This window comes from Lolium rigidum, chromosome 2 (assembly GCF_022539505.1).
Source record: "Lolium rigidum isolate FL_2022 chromosome 2, APGP_CSIRO_Lrig_0.1, whole genome shotgun sequence".
Lineage (NCBI taxonomy): Eukaryota > Viridiplantae > Streptophyta > Magnoliopsida > Poales > Poaceae > Lolium > Lolium rigidum.
The window spans coordinates 240,928,736-240,944,106 of NC_061509.1; positions in this window are offsets into that span (position 1 = coordinate 240,928,736).

Genomic DNA, 15,371 nt, shown 5'->3' on the forward strand with positions numbered 1-15,371 from the left:
GTACTAGTACTAGTACAGAGATGCCGAATGGTGTAGTTGTGTGCTAGCTCCAGAAGGTACTCGAGACTCCATTGTCGCAGCAGGTACATACAAAAGATAGCATGATTCCTGGATTAAAAGCTTCAACGAAGTTTTCTTCCTAGTGCACAGAACTAGTAGCTCATGCAAGTTCCAAAAAAAGAGGGGAAAATGGTTCATCTTGCAAACAAGAAAACTAACATCCCTATAGATTAATGTAACAGAAGAGTGTACAACAAGAATATTTGACTTTGCGCAAGGGAGAGGCCAAATAGCACGCCTTACCTCAAGTAGAAATCCTGTTCATAAGGGATGGAGTTCTGCGAGTAGTAGTATCCTTCCTCATAGGACCTGCAGTTCTCCATCGGAGAGTTGGGGGAATGACCACTGTTTGCAAGCCAAAACTAGAGATGGCTGCTACTGATAGTGTCACTTGATTCAAGGGGGAAACATTCATGAGGAGCTAATGCACGCTTTGGTAACTGCAAATTAAGTATTGGGATGTGTGCAAACATGCAACGGGAGGAAGGAAGTGGCCAATGATGCCTTGTTTGTGCTGGTAAATGTTGCATGCAGTGTGCCTATTGATTGGTGTGGTACTCCAAATAAGGATTTTTTTGATTCAAAGGATTTGAAAAAAAAATCTCGTACGATTTTTACCTATAGGAATGTTTGCTGTAGAGGCCATTTGATTCAAGTACCCTCCGCGAAGAATTCACATGTACATCTTCACGTGCTAGGCGTTGTCAAAGTCGTTTCATGAGAAATAGACTTGTCATGTGGCGTGTGTAAAATAAATAAAAATCAATGGTAAAAATAAGACTTTTCAGAAGATAGTTTTCTCTTTTTTACATAGACCACACAAAAATTGGTTCCTCGCGAAACTTGACAAACCCACATATAGTATGGAGATGTACATGTAGAATTTTTCGTCAAAATTTTTCGATATTTCGAAACATAATTTTTTAGTAGAGGGGGCATATGCACCCGGGAGCCAAATTAAATTTCCGAAACCCTCCAAAATTCTTAGTATTAAGGTTCTTCTCTTCTACTATACGGCAACCGTATAAGATTTCTAGCAAGAGTTTAGATCTATTGGAAATTTTCCTATGTGTCTATAAAAACTATGAAATGTACTCTTTTCTGTGGTGCAACCAAACTGACTACTCCAACTATTCCTCTGTTTCTTATTTATATAGAATTTCACAAGCCATGACATATTATCCTACGTTTTTTCTATTTCTGTGTTTTTAGAACCCTTTGAATTAAATAGACCATAATGTGCGAAAATAAACAAAAATATCTCTTTTCTCAAAGTTAAGCACAAAATGAACTTGACTAAGATAAAATACCAAGGACCAAATTATAAGACATAGCTCCATGTGTCTCTTCTAAAATATTAGAAATTAGAAATGTATTTAGTCTTGCCCTAAAATTGCGCAAAACAAAAAAGTTCAAACTATAATTCACCCCTGACCCCACGTTGTTTCCAGGGATGGCTTCGGAGAAACCCTAACCCCGCCGCCACCCCCTGTTCCCAGGCTCCGCTCCCCCGAGCCACCACCGGATGACTCCACCAGTGTAAGCCCATGCGAAAGATGGCGGCGGTGGGGCCTCTTCCGAGCTGCCTCGCGGCTCAACTGCTGGTTGGGAGGCTAGACCCCTTGTAGTAGCGGCTAGAGCGGCTCCTCCCGGTGTCCGTGGTACCCTTCGCGATGTGGGGTCCTCTTGTTGCGCCTTTGGTGGAGGAGCTGCGGTTCCCACTTCATCAATGATACGACGTCGGTCGTGGCCGCTCCGCGACTCCTTCTCGTCGCATCGGGGTAGGGTGGCGCCCCTCCTACTCCTGGATCTTCGACGCGGTTCGGTGGCCAGCCAGCCGTTGGTGGCTCTTCCGATGAATGCTCGACGGTGGGCGTCTGATATGGCTCGTCGGCGTTGCTAATAGCGAGGAAAGTGGTGGTATTGCTCTGGAGTTGGGACGGTCGTGGCGTCAGGGGTTTGTGGCCCCTGGAGGTGCGAGGCTGACTTTAGCTAGTTTCGCAGGGAATGGTACGGTGGCCTCGAACTCCGGCGGAATTCTGTCGGCTGCGGCAGCCATCGATGATGGCGATTGTGGGCCACTCTCCTCCTTAGAGGCACCACCGTGGAGTTTCCTCAACATAAACACTCAAATAAGGTTCTTCGGGTCAAAGCTTTGACCCAGATGGGTCGGGTGACGGGCTTCATGTCACGCCGCTTACCTCCTTTGAGACGTTGTCTAGAAGATCTCGGTCTCTTCCGCACTCCTATGTGGGATGGAAGCACATAGCATCGCGGATGGATGGTGTCCAAAACCGACGATCCTGGAGCTCCGTGCGGCGGCTTGCGTAGCAACGATGTCGTCGACGGGCGATATGGTTTGGTCATGACAAGACCATACTAGTCGGTCTCTAGCGTGTCCAAGTTTCTTTGCATTGGTCTTCCCTTGATGTGAAGTCAGAGCTGCTATGTCTTACTAGCTCTTCATTTGAACGCGTACAGTGGTGAAGATTTTTTCCGGCGTGGGTCTTGCCCATCTCCTCCCTAGACCACATGTCAGTGACACGGAAAATGGAAAATACATCTCCTCCCTAGACCACATGTCAGTGACACGGAAAATGGAAAATAATAGAAGTGCGAAAAGAAAAGTGTGGCAAATCATAAAATTCCTTGACCTCGTCATTAGAGATGCATGTCTTTGCGCAAAGAGTCACTTGTTTGGCATAAGTTGGCTTGAGCGTCATGTTGCCGCTACGGCGAGATCTTCTTTGTAAGTCGCTTCTTCATGGAAGTCGGAGTCACTGCAAAAGTGATGACGATGAAACTGGTGAGCAACCTCGATGACCATCTTCGGTTCAGTGATATGTTTGCACCTTCTATGGGTACCTAGGTGACTGTGTGCACCCTCGCGACCAAAGTGTTCCACGAGTTTGGTGAGGTGTTTGTACCAATTTTTTGGCTGATTTTCCGCCAACAAGCTTTCCAACTATTAGGCAAATATTTTGCCTTGTTAAAAAGAACAGTGCAAGACACATAGCGTGTCTTCGCACTCGCTGTGTGAAACCCACGTGACAACATGGCTTGTGTGGTACTCGCTCTGGTCACTTTTAATCGACGTGACAAACGTATGTAGGTAGGCAATTCGGGTGATTTTTTTTAATAATACACTTTTTATTATTAAATATAGAAATAATACTCGATTTTCATCTTTTGCAGGAATAATACATCGTCGGGGTGTGTGAATCCGAAATACTGAAATCGGGGTGCGGAATCCCGAAGAGGACGGAATCTGGCGTGCGAGGCCAAAGTCGGGGACTTGGACCCCGAAGCGTGCCTGTCGGCCACGCGCGGCCCGTGTCGGTTTGTCTCCTGGCCAGGAGCAGATGCTGTCGGGGCTCGGAATCCCGAGGCGCGATATTTGGGTTGGCTATCCCCGAGTCGGGCTGCGCGAACCCGAATCGCGGGAGAATAAATTCGCCTGTGCGCTGCTGCCTTGCCCGAGATCGCTGCTGCCTTGCCCGAGATCGCTGCTGCCTGGACTCTCTTCTTCCTCCTCTAGCTCTCAGTTCATCTGCTTTCTCTCTCTCGTTTGCTCTCAACCCAGCAGCGTTTTCTCTCATTTCTGAGCGATTTGTCCAGCCATTTGCTGTAGTTTGACCACCAAAAGTTGTAGAATCACCTGATCTATACATGGGTTAGTTTTTTAGGCGTTTTGGTGGAGGTGCTGTTGGTGGTGGTGGTGGTGGAGGAGCTGGTGGTGGTGGTGCTGTTGCTGTTGCTGCAGCTGCTGCGTGGTGGTGCAGCTGCTGCGTGGTGGAGGAGCTGAGCCGCTGACGGAGGTGTTTGGCACGCTTCCAGGGTAAACCCTAATTCTTGATATTAGATGGTGTAATCATGCATGTTGCGTTCGTTAGCTTCGCAGAATAGTTACTGAAATAGGTACCGGTAGAAAGTATTTATTTAGGACTGTAGGTGCTAGATTTTTATTTATTTTAGAGTGTAGGTGCTAGATTTTTTTGACGAGTCTGTAATTTGTATAGGTGAGCAGATATGTCAGATAGAGTAAAATTCGTTGTTTACTTCGGTCACGGCACGGTCCGAACAACTCCGATGGGAGACGATCTGAGCGAGTTTCAGTATGAGGATTTGCATTTGTCAAACCCAAAAACACGGCGAGTTAGTCAGTTGAAGGAGTGGTCGACCGTGAATTTCGGGCTTAATCCCGAAGCATACACTATTGGTGGTGTGCATGCTTTGTGGAGCAGCTCAAGTACCCAAATTTTCTGGCGGTTGAAGTCGACTGAGCGGACCTCTCAGTGGGTGCACTGGTTAGAAGCGTGCGAGCGCACGGGAACTCACCCCACCGCCTTAATGCTTCCCGAGGTGAAGGAGGTGAATTCCCAGGAAGGCGAGGGTGAGTACCATCCAGGCCAGAGCAGTCAAAGTTTAGATGCTGGAGGCAGCAGTTTCCAATCCGGGCAGAGTAGCCATGCAGCTGGTGGTAATGATGTTAGTGCTGAGGTTGATAGAGAGGAGGAAGAAGAAGAGCATATGCAGAACATGATGGATGAGGAAGACGAGGATGGAGTGGAGGATGAGCTTGACTCAGATGAATCCGGTGGATCCGATAATTCAGATGACAACGAGGAGGAGGATTCGATCCCCTCTTCTTGGAACCATGATTCGTCGGAGGCAATGATAGTGGATGACCGGCATGATTCTGCCTGGGAGTACAGCATGAACACCATCTCAATTGGTGCTAGATATGCTGACAAGAGACATCTGCAGGAAGCAATCACTCAGTGGGCAATGAACACGCAAAGGGTATTCAGAACCACTGTTTCAAGTCAGAAATTCTTGACAGTGGTGTGCAACAATGCTAGATGTCCAGCAAGGGTGCATGGGTATTGTCCGAAGTATGACACAACATGGGTTGTGAGCGACTTTGTGCCGCACACCTGTGTCCTTAAGAGTATGCTGAAGGATCACCGAAACCTTACATCCACTCTGATTGCTCGCCTGTTCTACAATGAGATTGTAGAGAATACAGTGATGGGGGTTAAACCCATCCAGAAAAGAGTTCACCTTCAATATAAGTATGAAATTGAATATGGAAAGGCATGGAGGGATAAACAGACGACACTGGAGAACAGATTCGGGACATTCCTAGATGCTATGAAGGTGTCGTTCGTCTCCTCCAGACATTGAAGGACCAGAATCCGGGCACCCATGTGGACATACAAGACTTTGTGATACCAGAGTTCCCTAATGTCAGGGTTCTACACAGGGTGTTTTTCGCATTCAGCATTTGCATCGAGGCTTTCATGCACTGTCGTCTGGTGATGTGTGTAGATGGAACTTTTCTGACTGGCAGGTACAGGGGTCAGATTCTGACAGCAATTGGAGTGGACGGCAACAATCGAATTGTTCCTCTCGCATTTGCATTTGTTGAGAGCGAGAACACTGCGCTGGTTATGGTTCTTCAGGGAGTTAAAAAAATCGATAGTGAAAGATCGCCCAAATGTGTGCGTGCTCCACGACAGGCATGCATGTATACTTGCGGCTATCAAGACGCTGAAAGAAGCCGGACTTGATGAAGAGACGCCATGGCAGGACATGCAGAGTAGGTGGTGCATGCGCCACCTGGGGGCCAATTTCTTCTCTCAGTTTAGGAACAAGGGTCTTATGAATCTGTTCAAGAAGTTGTGCAAGCAGAATCAAGAATGCAAGTACACTTTTCTCCGCGGCAAGCTGGATGAGTTCACTAAGGACCATGTGCGGCAAAGGAGAGCCGCGCAAGATGCTTAGCAACAGCTCATGCAGCAGCTGTGGCACAGGGTACACAGGTTCCGGAAGCCCCAGAGCCAGATCCTATTAGGCTATGTGACCGGCCTGGATTTGACCCACCCAATACTAGAAGGAGGACTGGACACCGGATTAAAAAATTGCAGAGTGGATAGAGCACGAGCCATTAGAAAGGTGGTTTTTGTTGCGTGACACACATGGAGCTAGGTATGGTGTGATGACTACCAACCTAGTTGAATCATACAACTTCGTGCTTAGCGGAAATAGGGCAATGCCGCTGACTGCCCTTGTGGAGGGTATTTATATGGCACCATGAATTATTTCAAAGAGAGACGCCAGTTGGCTGTGAGTCATATCTTTGGAAAATCTAAACACGCCTTACTGTAAGGCCATTATGGAATATATGGATGAAAAGATGAAGAAGGCTTACTGTAAGGTCAGAATTAGAAATGAAGAATGTCCATCGTGTGAGTGCACATGCAACAAACCGAAGTTGCTTCACCTTCCATGCTCACATGTGCTGGCAGCTAGCAGACAACTTTTTTTTTGAAGGTGAAACAGTGGGGAAAATCCCCACTGCAATTTTTATTTATATATATATAAAGGATGTTACAAATGTACAAGGTGTACAAAGAAGAAAAGAAGAAGAAAAGAAGAAAGAAGAAAAAAGAAAGAAGAAAAAAGAAAGAAGAAATCTAATCTAAGGTATCTAAGCCATACTAATCATCCGAAAAGTTGAACCCATATTTTGAATTGATCAGCCCATTTCTTTTTCATTCTGAAGGAGAGAAAATGTAGCTCTTGTTTGAAAGCTAGCAGAAAACTAGGGATGGACTCAATCTCTTTCGTCTCTCCAAATTACATGAAAGAGTCTGTGCTGAACACCTGGAAGGCGGTACATCCCTGACCCAAGGTTATTGCGGACAAGCAGAGCAGAGGTCGACGGGAGACAAGGCGCATTAGAAATGATATGGATGAAGCAGAAGTGGGTGGTCCAACTAGGCAATGTTTCTTGTGCAACCAGTTTGGACACAGGGACCCCTATGTCCCACTTTCTACCCAGTGGTTGCAGCGGCGGCGGCTAACCGTATTCGAGGCAACCGAGGAAGGCGTTGGAGGGGAAGAACTAGAGGGAGACAGTAGCAAATTTGTAATATTTATGAACTATGGTTTAAGTTGTAGTATGTGTGAACAATGCTTTAATTTGTAATATGTACGAACTATGCTTTAATTTGTAATCTTTGTATGAACAATGCTACAATTTGTAATATGTATGAACTATGCTTTAATTTGTAATCTTTGTGATCGATGGTTTAATTTGTACTATGTCTGAACAATGCTACAATTTGTGATCGATGGTTCTATGTGTGCAGATATGGCGGCCCGATCGTTGCTCGATCCACTGATTGATCAGAAACATTGTGCATCGCACTTGGAGGCTAAGCCGCAGAGCCTCGAGCCACTTCAGATCCGTACTCCAAAGAAGAACGGGATGATACACCCTGATTTATATTAAATTTATAAGAACTATATTGGACCTGCTTTTGCTTGTGCATGATTTGTTTTGTAGGTTGAACTGGGCTGGAGTACTACCTTTTGCTCGATTAGTGGAGGCCCGAGATCACATTTCGCGCCTGAACTATGATGCTGCTTTGATCACCTGCTTAGTGGATCGGTGGAGGCCCGAGACCCACACGTTCCACTTTCGCTGGGGTGAGATGGCTCCTACTCTAGAGGACGTGTCTATGTTGCTGGGCCTTCCGTTGGCTGGTGAGCCCATAAGCCCATTGGAGGAAACCGAGGGCTGGATGCACAGCATGGATGCACGTTTCCATGGTATTCGCGCAGACGTTGGGCCTATGACTTTTGAGGCTCACGGCCCTCGCCAGGCATGGTTACACGAGTTCCAGGTGCGTAACATTTTCGCCTTTTTATCACATATTATTTACCTCATAATATGTAAGTCCTAACATTGAAATATATCTTGACAGATCGAGCAGTTCGGATTCCCAGATGAACCGATGACTGCGGCCCAGATCACTCGCAGCTTGGAGGTGTACCTCATGTGGCTACTTGGGAAGACGATGTTCACGGACAATCACGGGAACACGATCAGTGCGTGGTACATCCCTATAGCTCAGGAGATAGCAGAGGCCACAAAAGCAGAGCACATCACACAGAGGAGCTGGGGTTCTGCGGTCTTAGCCGCTACGTACCGAGGTATGTGTAAGGGTTGCCAGCTCACCTCACAGGGTTCTGGAATCGTTGGTTGCCCACTCCTGTTGCAGCTCTGATCATGGGCGAGATTTCCCGTCGGCGGTGGTGGGTCTTGGCCGACAGACGAGTTGTACGACGCAGATCGCATCGGCATGCCGACGTTTAGTTCTCTATGGAAACAGTGGGGGGTTTTTATAGGCTAGAAGGGATGACTTTCGGCGGGAAGATGTGAGCGGGAAAAATTGGGCGGGAAAAAGTGGCGGGAGATTTGGGCGGGAAAAAGTGGCGGGAGATTTGGACGGGAAAAATTGGGCGGCGAATTTCGGTGGGATACAACATTTTTGCGGCAAATTCATTTCACATTAATACTACAACTGAAATTAAGATACATTGCAGCTGAAATTAAAATACGGCTTATCACTACAACGGAATTTAAGATACAACGACAAACTTAAACTGAAATTAAGTTACATAGCCAGTACGACCCATCACACTACTTTCCCTGCGTCCACCGTGGCCATTTTCCGGACTTGTCGCCGCGTTCTTCTGCCGCTTGCGCCTCAGCAGCTCTTTCCCTTAGTCTCTTCCTTTCCGCTTCACGAGCCTCCCTGCGCACCTCTTCCTCTGCAAACCTGCGTGCAGCCTCATCATCCATCCTCTTCTGATTCACCTCGCGATTACGAGCTTGTTCCGCCCTAAGTTTCTGGATTTGTCTCTCTAGCTATGCTTTAGCATTAGCACTAGCCTTTTCCTGACGCTCCTCCTCAAGGAATGTTGCCCACGCACGCCGGTGTTTCTCCTCAACCTTCTGCCGCGCCCAGTCCGGCTGCTCCGTGTCTATCCAGTGAAACCATTTGCATAGGGGCGGGGAGACAGCAACACAAACAGTAATAACATTAAATCACATTCACACACAAAAATAAGCCAACATAAAATTATGTCGAAACATACCGGCGGCCTGGTGGACGGTGAAGCTGAACTACGGGGTGGATCATGCTCATAGCTCGCACACATAAAAATTTCATGCCGAACCAGTCGGAGAAATCCTCCACCTGCTTAACCTTAGCAAGACGGCCGCACCAACACTGCTCCGCAGTCACACCCGGGGGCAAACTTGCAGCCTTCGCCTTCACCGGCCTAAAATCCTGGTCAGAGCACGACACACTCATGATGGCTAAGGGTGAGAAAACAGAAAAGAGAGAGAGAGAGATAGAAGCACTTGTGCAGCGAAGAGTAGCGATGCCTGCTTTTATAGGCAAAAATTCAACAGCGTGGCGGGAAAATATAGCGGGAGATAGTGGCGGGATAAAATTGGCGGGAGATGGTGGCGGGAAGGAGTGGCGGGAAGGATGGAGGGAAGGAGTGGCGGGAAGGGTGACGGCAAGGGCGGGAGGGAAACGCGACGGTGTGAACGCGAAAAGGCGGGAAAAATCCAGCTCTGAAACGGTATCGGGTTCACGGAACCTGAATTACTGTAATCGGGTTGAACTAACCCGAATATATGAAATCGGGGTCGACTGCCCCGATTTTATAATACCCTTTTATTTCTTTTTTGTCGATGCACTGGACCACGTCAAATCGGGCTCCTCTGCCCTGATTTCTTTTAATCGGGCTTCTCTACCCCGACTTTCCAATTTCGGGTACGTAGACTCCGACGGTGTATTATTCCTGTAAAAGATGAAAAACGAATATTATTTCTGGATTTAATAATAAAAAGTGTATTATTTAAAAAAATCGCGGCCATTCGGTGTGCATGGCTCGCGTCAATTTATTAGGAAATTGAGTAGCTGTTAGGAAATGAAATCCACATTTTTTTTGCTAAACCCCGTCATTATTTTCCTAATCATTCTGGTAACTGAAATGTGATTTAAATTTTATTGATACCGTTCATTACTTGGCCTCTTCCAATACTGTGTCCAATTAAAGTTGGCTTCTACTAGTGGTTTAATGGTTGTGTAATATGGATATTATTAGACCATTAAGGCCTCTTCCAATACTTTCTCCCTTTTATTTACTTCGTGTTCTGGGTTTAATCAAAATTACATTTTATAAAATCTAACCAAAACTATAGGAACAAAAATTAACATCCACAATATCAAAATATTGTAATATGAAAACATATATTTATTATGATTTCCATACTGTAGATATTATATTGTGGTGTTGTTATTTTTTCCTAACTATTTGATCAAACTTTATAAAGTTTGACTTTGCCTCAACCCAAAATACCAAGGGGTAATAGTTTGTTGACACTATATCTTACGTATTTTGTCGACGTGGCTTCGTATAGATAATGAAGCCAGAAAATACCGGTGTATCTTAGGTTGGTTTATAGTGGGGAGCATACATCCATAGTGGGTAGTGTCATAGGAATGATAGGTGTGATAATGTAAAGTTTTTCATCTATTATCTTGTAGAGTCATTTTTCATTCCAAAGCACTATGTGGCCACATATTTGCCATGAGAAATTATTTTCAAAAGGTTGATTTCCAATTGCCTTCAAATGTAGCTACTAAATACACTACCTTCTTTCCTAAAAAGGAGGTGTTCAATTTTTTCTGAAGTCAAACAAACGTATAATAGACCAAGTTAAATTATAAAACTACAATAATATATAGATATAATTTGAAAATATATTTAATGATGTATGTAATAATTTTATTTTATTATAGTAGAGGTTGATAGTCGTTTTCAAAAATTTGCTCAAACTTTATATTTTTCACTTCCATATAAAATAATGTGCCTTGTTTTCTTGGAGTAGTGGTCACGTTATATATTGAATGCACGCGCATCATGGGGTAGAATGTTTGTATATTCCTTTTTTATTGCTAGCTGATACAGTACGTACAGTAGTGTTATTTACAGTCTTATTTGTACCCGAAAGGATCCTTGTTCTACTCCGATTGAAATAAAAGAATGATTTAGAGCATCTTCAGCCATATCTTCGGCAAGCCTCTTAGGACCTTTTTTTTATCCGGAGGAAAACGGTCTAGTCACGCTTCTAGCTTCTTGTTTTTGTCCGGATTTAGGCTTAAATCCGTCTGGACTCCTCAGGCCATCCTCGGTTTCCCCGGGGGCTTCGGATGGAGCAAATTCCGCACTCTGACCCGCGTGTCAGTGAAGATTAGCCAAAAATTGCCGGTCCCCACACACCACCTTCTCTCTCCTCTCCCACAGTTTCTCTCTCCCGACGCAACCAATCGACCGCGACAAGGGATCGCTGCCCCAGCCACCCACCGACCCTTCAGCCACACCGCCGTGCCTCTCCGCCTCCGTTTTCCACGCCCTTCCCACGAGGAAGACCATGCATCGGGAACAGACGCCAGAGGAGCATGGAGGGCATATCATGGGCGGGAGGAGCCTCGCTTGCCGGAGTTCGCTGGGCGCGTGGGGAGCGCGGCGTCGGAGACCGTGTGGTAGAGCAGGAACGGCCGCAGGAGCACCCGTGGTCCGGCGGCGGTGGTCACACCTTGCAGCGCCGGCGATATAGATCGATTGGGCCGACCCTGGGACATTTGCCTCGACAAGGGCCACGTCGGCGGCGGGCGCCCAGTCCCCGCGCTTCTCCACCCCGTGCAAGAACGACCTGCACGCCGCCGGCCACACAACATGCCGCCGACGACGCAACAGGTCGAACACCTCACGGGCATCTTCACGAGCGTCGTGTGTGGGGAGACGGCTGGAAAATCGTTGCTCCCCATGCCAAAAGTAGGTTCAATCCGCACCAATTTTCATTCGAATTGTGCCTCGGGGGCCTCCAACGGCTGGAGATGCTCTTAGAGCAAGTACAATAAGGTCTAGTTAGCAGGCTATAAGGATTTAAATATAATATTTGTGCTTAGTTGGAGGGGAGCGAAGAGGAGAGAGAAAGCAAGTGGGCTCTTAGATCAAGAACAATGGTATAGCCATCAGCTTGCTGTAGTGGTTTGACATGTCATCTATTGCCAACTTATAGCCATCATATACAATAGTGGACTCTAATAATGTACTACTTTATCAAAATATGATCCACATTTCACTCTCACAAAGTTCTTAGGAGCACGTGCTAGAGCTGGTTCTTGCATAAGAGCAAGAACAATAGAAGAGTCAGAAGTTGGCTATATGATTTTGCCATGTCATCTATAGTCTACTTGTAATCAGCTCATACATTACTTAGATACAAGTATGAACTACTTTATATGCATATGACCCACCTTGCAATCTCACAAAATGCCTAGGAGCACGCGCTACAGCTGGCTATTATCCTGTAGCATGCTTCACTTCTCTCTCCTCTTCTCTCTCATCCAACTCAGCAAAACTATATTATTTTAAGTCTTAGAGCCTGCTGACTGTATCTTATTGTACTTGCTCTAAGAGTCCACTTACCTTCTCTCTCCTATTCTCACTCCTCCAACTAAGCAAAGATATAATGTTTTATGTGTTATAGATAGCTGATTGTATCTTATTGTACTTGCTGTTATGCAAGAGCTAGCTCTGCACGTACTCCTAGACACTTTATGAGAGTAAAATATGAACCAAGTATTAATAAAGTAGTATATTTATATAGCCAACTATTATACATGTTAGCTATATATTAGCTATAGATAACATAGCATCTTCCTTATAGCGAGCTGCTGGCTGGACAGAGATTTGGTGCACATGAGTTCCAGTGATCCCTTTTCAGAAAAAGTAATTAAAAATCATATTTTTAAATTTTAGAAAAATCTGAAAATAAATCATGATGTAGTAAGTATTGTATCCCACAAACGTGTAAATTTTCAACTAGAAATAATGTATATTTTGGGCTGCACAAAAATAACAAATATGTGGATCTGAGTATAGTGATTCAAATCTCCAAAAAAAATCAGAATTTGCATTTTTTTTGTAGCTCAGAAAACAAAACATTTGTAATTGAGATTTTATACGTTAGTGGAATACATCATTGGCTACTTTTAGAATTTTGCTACATAATTTTTTGAAATATATAAATATAATTTTTAAATTTTTTAATACACTGAGATCACTAGTGCCCATGATCCAAAGAACTTTTCGGCTGCTGGCTATCTTAGAGCATCTCCAGTCGCGTCCCCCAAACGATGTCCGGGCAAAGCGCCGGATTAGTCGTTTGGGGGACGTCCGGACAAAATTTTCGTTTGGAGAAGGTCCCTTTTCTAGCCACGTCCCCCAAACGCGACCTCCAAACAAAAAGTAAGTGTAAAAGTCGTGTCCGGCGTCCCCGGTAGAGACTCTATACACAGGGGATGAGCTAGGGACGCCGGACAACATTTGGAGCACGTCCGGACCGAATCGGCCTTTGGGGCACGCGACTGGGACGTTTTTTTGACCGGCGTCCCCCAAATCTCTTTGGGGACGCATTGGGGAACGCGACTGGAGATGCTATTAGTACAAGCACCGGTATCGGCTCTCGTTTCACGCATAGATCCAGGAGAAACGTTTGTGCATGCTGGTGGAATATACTTGTAGTAGTATTTGTATACCCCTAGCATTTAATGGGCCAGTGGTCGTGGTGCGCTACGGGTCTAATCAGGTCAGTTCGTTGTCTCAAATGTGTTGGGACACTCAACGCAGGGTTGATGGATGGCAATATGGCATTGCCGGTCAATAGCTCTGCACTGGCAGGGCAACAGTGTTGCATCCTCGACAGCGCCATTGGCTGTTCAGGGTAAACAAGAGCCAGGAGCCAGCATTGGAGCATGCATCGAACGGAGTAGTTTTTTTTTTTTTTTTTGCTGCTTTTTGGAAGGCGGAATGGAATATATTTGTTCAATGGACACTGGTATAGTGAGAAATCTACGGTGACGGCTATGTGATCTCTCCTGCGTTGCCACTTGGCAGAAATGTGGTACGCCGGCAGAACAACTTTTCCGACTTGTCGGTTCAGGCAGTCACGCTCACTCCCGAGGTGGAATATTTCCATGATGCATGTGCGGCGCATGCTGCGCGAATCGGGGCGAAGGCTAGACTTGATGACATGTTCCTGCTGCCGTCAAAATCTTGCTCTGTTGTCAATTTGTCACGTCATAGTAAATCATGATATTTTGGTGTAGGACTAGTTAGGGCATCTCCAACCGGCCGACCCAAACGGACGGGCTGGGCCGGCCGTTTTGAGCCGTTTGCGTGGCCGGCCGGACACGTGGACAGGGACAGTGCCCCGCGTCCGCGTGTCCGTTTGGGCCGCACGCGGCGCCCAACGCGGCGATCCAAAGAGACGCCACGTGGTTCGCCTTCGTTGCGCGGCGCTGCGCCATGGCAGACCTCGACGGGACAGCCATGGTGGGCGGTGGAACGCGCGGGAAAGATCCCGCGCGCCACCAAGGTTCCCGCGCGCGCGAAAACGCCATTGGCGCGCGCGCTCGCGCCCAAGTTTCCCGCCAGGCCGCCGGCTATAAAAGACGGCGGCGGTCTCACACAGACCGCATCACTTTCCTCTCCCACTCCACCTTCTCCGGCGGCCACTCCAGCTTCTCCGGCGTCATACCGCGCACTCTGCAGGCCACGTGGGCCAAGCTCTCCCTCGCCGTCCGGGCCAAGTTCCCGCGGACGGAGGAGGAGCGCGCGGACTCGCGGTGGGTCGCCGACGACGAGGCGCTCCGCGTCGCTGCCGAGGCGGCGGCAAAGAAGGCAGGCGACGCCGAGATGGTGGAGGCGGCCGCGGACGGCCGGCACGAGACCGCGGACGGGCGGGTACGAGGCCGCGGAGGAGGGGGCGGCCGCCGCGGAGGAGCCCGTCGACGAGGAGGACCTCGCGCTGGCGAATATCAACGCCGCCATCGAGGAGCATCTCGCCGATCTCACGCGCGCGACGAAGGAGCACAAGGCCACCTGGCGGGTCGGCCGCCGCCGATTAGGCGACCTCCTCGGCCAGAAGAACGAGCTGATCGCTATGCGAGCAGCCCGTCACCTCATCCAGATGCCCTCGCCCGAGCGGCGCGCCCGGGAGGATGCTGAGTCGGCGGAGCGCGGCCGGCAAGAGCGCAAGCGCCGGCGGCAGGAGAACCACGAGGCCCAGGCCCGCGCCCGCTTCCGCCTGGAGGCGCGCACCGCTGTGGAACGCGCCGCCCTGCAGGAGCTTGAGGTATGCGGGAAGCGGATGGTTCCGCCGCAGGAGGCGGAGCGCGAGCGCGCCCGAGGTGCGCGGGCGGAAAGGAGGAGGATGAAGGCCTCCGCCCAAGCCGCCGCTGCCGCCGCCGCGCCACCCAGCTGGTAAGCTGGAGTGGAATCCTCACGCGTACAGGCCGCCCGCGTCGAGTGAAATCCACGGCCCCGACGGCGAGCCGGTGTAATATCCCAGGTAATGGGGTTACAAAAAT